Consider the following 5,869-nt stretch of genomic DNA (forward strand, 5'->3'; position numbering starts at 1 on the left):
TGTTCCAGCCATACGTTCCTATCTAATTGCAAAGAAATTCTGACTTAGTCTTTGAGGACATGTAATGGAGCATCTCCAGTTTATTTGGCAAGTAGGACTTGTGGGAGGATATGAAGACAGAGTTTTTGGAGGACTCGGATAAGTTCTACTAAAACCCTATATGTGACATTAGGCTGTGCAGAGTCTTACTTACCACCAGGTCAAATTTGGATGTATTATTAATAGACACCACAAAAGGCACATTCCGGCCATCAAAGTGGCAGGCTTGCTAAATTTCAAATGACTGCTCCCAGTTTGGAAGAAGTAGTGCTTCTCTACAAAACAGCTGGAAGAGTTACTATTCTCTAACATGAGAAAAGAGCAGATTTTCACATTACAAGTGTTCCAACAGTATGGCAGGCTACTGCCAAGAAAAAAATTAATTGAGGAAGTTGAAGTTGGGTGAAGTTGTAGGTAATTGAAAATTCTTACAAACAGAAGAATTAGGCATCATCGACTGGTGGAAACGGTACCAGCTCTGTTTTTAATAAATCCGTGTTTCCTCCATCTCTTAATGTGTCTTTCACATTTGAAAAATCAGTTTTTCCACAGGTGCATCTTCTACAGTATATGTTACCTCAACTACCTTGTTCATGATTATCTCATTTGTCCCAGCGCAGATTCTCTGTGCAGAATGAAAGAGACCAGGACTGTTTCAGCAGTGCAAAGCAGGTAAAACAATGAGAGAACAAAAGAATATTATTCTGGAGCAGGGTGGGAACTGAAAAAGCTGCATGTAGGGCCAAGTAAAAGTTAAACATCAGGGAACCAGAACCATCTGTCTTCCCTATTCCCCACCACCACTACTGTCTCCTCAGCTATCAATGCAACCACATTTGCATTTCCAAAATTCTGAGGCCTCATTCAGAGTGCTCTGGCTGCAGCTAAAGTGGGGTAAGAAGTCACAGACTTCCTCCATATGCTGTTACTTTTTTCCTCGTATCAGTAGGCACAACTATATATATATCACTCCCTAGAAAAGTTCCATCAACATAATCTAGCTTTTTAGAAAACTGCTATTAGGAAACTTGAACTGACTTAGATCATGCTAACAGAACTACAAAACTACAGGAAAAAAATATGCTTGCCATTATGCTGGCAGATCTGAGGAGACCAAAACTCCAGTTAAAGGAACAGTGATGAGAAAATGGAAGATGGGGGAGAAACAACAGAGAAACAGGCTATGCCAAAAAATAGGCATGACTGACTGCTGTCCAACTTCTCTGAACTGTGCACAACATTTGTGTTTACCTGTAATGGTGAACACAGTGATGGTGAACAGCTCCACCTGAATCTGAAGCTCCAATCCCAGGATTTGCTTGGCATCTTGGACTGAGAGGATGATTTTTTTTTTCCTGGAACTAGTCTGAAAGTAACAAACTTCATCACATTCACCTTTAAGTTAAGAAGGAAGGCTTTCTGGTACCCAAGATTGTCACAGACAATTATCCTCAAACATTATAGCAAGATCAACAACATGGCACATAAAATTCAGAAGGTATCTTAAGGATTAATACATAATAAAGGGTACACAAGCTTGTGGATTCTGTCCGTCCTCAGTCAGAATTGGGGCTCAGAGGAAAGGACCATACACAGCTTTGAGCAACACTAGGTACAAGAACTAGCTACCACCAACGAGAAGGAGGATGAGCAAATAATTTCAGCTGCAGAGTACTAAAGGTGTTCAAAAGACAGAACAAAGTGAAACAGGAGAAACAGGGGGAATACAGCAGGAATGAGAATGATGGAGTGGATGGAGGAAAGGCTGATTAGGAAAGGCTGGTCCCACAGGGCCATCTTAGGACTATGTATGTAGTTAATACATCTTTGTAAAAAGACAGCTGTTGAATTCTGTTTCACTTTGCTCATTTGATGAAGTCATGTATCAAAGCTTGTAATAGCATGTGCATTCAAGAGGTAAAATTCAAGATCCTCTGGAAAAGAACTGAAATTGATGCAGACTGATAGAACAGCTCACACTAAATGTTGTATTAACTTGAATTTTGCAGCTAATAACATTACTAAGCGTGCTTCTTCCACAGTAATTTCTTAGGCAGTCAGCACAATGTACAGGAATACCATAATTACTATAACCAATATGTATATGTGCAAGTCTCCCAAAGTCAGCAGAAATTGCTCCTTTATACTAGCTGCCAAATGAGGTCAGAAGTGTCTTAAAGGGTATGAACAGAATCTAGCATTGATGTTAAAACTAAAGCTAAGACCAGGTCAGCTTTAACACATGTATTTCTTTTTCCTTATTGTTTCTTCTTTTCTTTTCCGAACAAGAGTATATGACCTGCTTTGTGAGGAAGGGAGCATAAGTCCCAACCTCTTAGAAGAACACAGTGGCCCGACTGAAAGCATTACGGTTTTCTGGACATGTATGATTTCACAGGCTTCAGATCTTTCATGTGTGAAATTTAAATGAAAGACCTGTATCTGTGAAGCTTCCAAGTTAAATCATAAAAGAACCAGAGATACAGGATATGCAGCTGCTGGCAAAGCAGGGTTTAGTGTTAAGTGTGCATCATCTATAACATTGCCCTTGAAACAAAAGCAGTAGCTATTTTAAGTGAACATAAGCAATACTCATGTGCAATTCAAAGGAGATCGGATATAAAGAGATAAAGATTAGAGTACAGCAATAGGGCTTCCATTATACAGTGTAATCCCAGTGTGTCTGATACAACTGGATGTGACACAAATGTAAATAGCAACAGGTTTAGAAGTGTGGGGTTTTTCTAGACAAAGTATAACAAGCATTCAAAAACAAGTTCAAATAATTTCAAAAATAATAAGTTGGAATCACTGTGTTTTAAAAAAACCCTCACCACACTTTCTAAAAGTATAATATGCGTAAGTAATTAGTCATGTTTCACAAGATCAGATGGAAATGTTACTTAAGTAAGAATGGAATATTTGATCTTGTAAACAGATGTGAGTAGCAAACAGAAAGATCCCAGCTATTCGGAGATGCTGGATCATTCTAAGGTGAAACTGGACATTTGTGACAAAAACGTTTTAAAGTTTAACATAAAGGTTAAATAAAATGCTTGCTTCAGAATAGGAAACAATGACAAATCCATCACTCAGATGTGTGACTTCACACTCTATCTCCTTACTGAACTACTATATTCATATGTAATTTTCATTACACCCAAGGAAGATGTTTGACTTTTAAAAATCAACTATTTTATTAATAGATTCACTTCTAGGAATTAACATGACAAAACAAAAACTACCCACTTAGTTAACTAACTCTTAGAATAATGAGATTCAAAAAAAAAATCTATGCTTCAATAAGAAGTTTTGCTTAAAAGTAAATATGTGAGTAATACTAATTTAGGGCATGAAGAACTGCTTTTTGTAGTATGATCACACAGTACAATAAGCAGTGGGAACTTGGCCCATGAATTTTAGGAGATGCTGCTATAAAATGCCATTATTTTCCACATCTTTAAAGAGCAAGCGATAGCTAGGACGAGGCCTTAGCTATCATAGTTGTTTATTTCTCAAAATGAAGGAATGAATTTAGGTCCAGCACAACTTCATCAGAAGGAAATTTGTCTCCCTGTCTTGTGCATTCATACTACCATGGGAAATTTTGCATAGCTCTGGCTCATTGGGTTCCTTTTTAAAAATACSTAATACTATCACATAGTGCTCTATACCTAAAGTAATGGAAAAACCCACGCAAATAATTCTATTACTCCAAAGCCACTTTCTACTCCCAAGAAAATATTGTAAAGCATTATTTCTATTTTATTCCATCAGTAACTGTTTTGAAACATTTTGTTGCTGCCTTGCAAATATAGCAAATAAAGAACAAGTAATGTCTCCATTACATAGAGCACGTTTCTACACTCAGTGGAGCATGAAACATAGCTTGCCAATAATTTGTCTTTACAACACTAAATTCATGATTACTTTAAAGCAATATGGAAGTTAGAACTTTTAGGTAAAGAAATGTTATTAGGTCTTCAAGCTTCTTTTACAAATAGCAACAATATATTTAAAAATAAACATAAGCCAAATTTGGTACCTAGGCACACATAGCCACGAAGTGATTTATAATTATTTTCTTTAAAAGAAAAATTTCTTTTAAAGGAACAATGTACCATTACAATATTCTCCTGTTTGTTCCAATTTTTTGGAAAACAAGCCCACCAATTGTTTTCAAGAATCTCTCAATGTTTCCAAGCTACTATATGCCTATAATACGTACCATACATTAACCTTTGACATGCACTGTTAAAGCTCTTCAGAAGCTCAATCCGCCCATCACCTTCAAAATCTCAGGATAAAGTTTCTTCCTCAATCACAAACCACTGAACCCACATCAGTGCCTGAAACATCTTAGTCTGCATTACTCCATCTTTATTTCTCTGCTACTTCTTTCTGCTCATATGCCTGTATTCCTCTCATAACCCTAAAAATACTTCATTTGGCATAACATRTACCTGCTTCTACTGTTCATTAGGTAATCTGAACCCCCAAAAAGTCATTTAGAACTGTATAAGCCTTCTCCAGAAATTCATTCAAAAAATATGCAAATTTTCAGATAACCTACATTTAGGAAGGTATCTTGCTTGTATTATTTGCACGTATCTTTATGGTTTTGTTAATGCCAACCTCAACAGCAGGATGTCTCCTAAGATACTGCAAATGGAATATATTTGACAAGTTAGTGAACACTAAGCCTGTCTAAACTAAACTGCTAGTCAGGCAATTGTATCCATGACTGGCAGTGCTAACCGCTAAAGCAGTAACATCTCAAACCATATTTCAGCCATTTTAAAACATAAGTGCAACTCCTCCACTTCCTTCTTGTGCAAAGTCAAAAATATTACCTGAAAGCAATAGAAAAAAACAGAGAAGAAATTCCTAAAAGCCGGCACTGGTCTTAGCTGACTCTCAACTGTGCGTGCTGCCTGTTACAGCTCATGCCTCCTGAGCAAACGATGAGTGGTTTAAGTTCATCTTTATGGCTTAGCACTGCAACAGATTTTAGAGCCCTCTCAATAATAGCAGAGCAATATGGCAAGAGCTACCATCACCTAGGTAAAATGTGGCGACAGGTTGCAGGCTGACTCACAGGCAGAAGGTGGCAATGACACTCCAGTCCCCTCCAGTGCAGAATTAAACAGATTGAACTACCAGCAGTTTGATGGTTTAAAGTCACGTGTTCGACATTTCCTGACAAAAATTAGGAAGACCCAGACTGTCACTAACAACTGCAAGACAATTTAAGAAGCAGCCAATTTTTCTGCTGAAATGAAAGCATGTCTAGCCTCCAAGACTCCAGACCAGAACCCTAATTTTTTCTTCCACATCCACACGGCATGGGTCTGAGTTTGTTTTCATTTATGAGATTCGTCATCTGGTCTTCTCCCAAATTACTGTGCTACTTTAATCACACTGCGCCTGAAATTAAGCCTGCAAGTCTCCTCGCTATTGAGAAAAGTTGATCACAGGTGCAGCCGCAGTGCTGTTTGTGGGAATATGTCCAGATAGCCAATTGCATAAATACATGTAAGACAGCAAGCTGAGGCCATAGTTAGTTGTTCAGTCTTTGAGAATCCCACCAATTCATTCCTTATATTGATCTTAAGCAGAGAAAGCAAWCAGAGAGGTACGATGGATGATGGATGGAGAATCAGTCTTTTGTTCAAGTTTTCCCAGACAACCTTTCAGCACCTCATGGGCACAGCCAGGTGTTGAAAGGTCTGCTATTTAATCCCAGGCCTGCCACCTAGAAGCAAATTACAATGACAGCTGGCAAGACCCAGTCTTTAACTATGAAGCTTTTGCCTACATTTCATACATC

Source organism: Apteryx rowi, unplaced genomic scaffold (genome assembly GCF_003343035.1).
Source record: "Apteryx rowi isolate R43461 unplaced genomic scaffold, aptRow1 scaffold_149, whole genome shotgun sequence".
Lineage (NCBI taxonomy): Eukaryota > Metazoa > Chordata > Aves > Apterygiformes > Apterygidae > Apteryx > Apteryx rowi.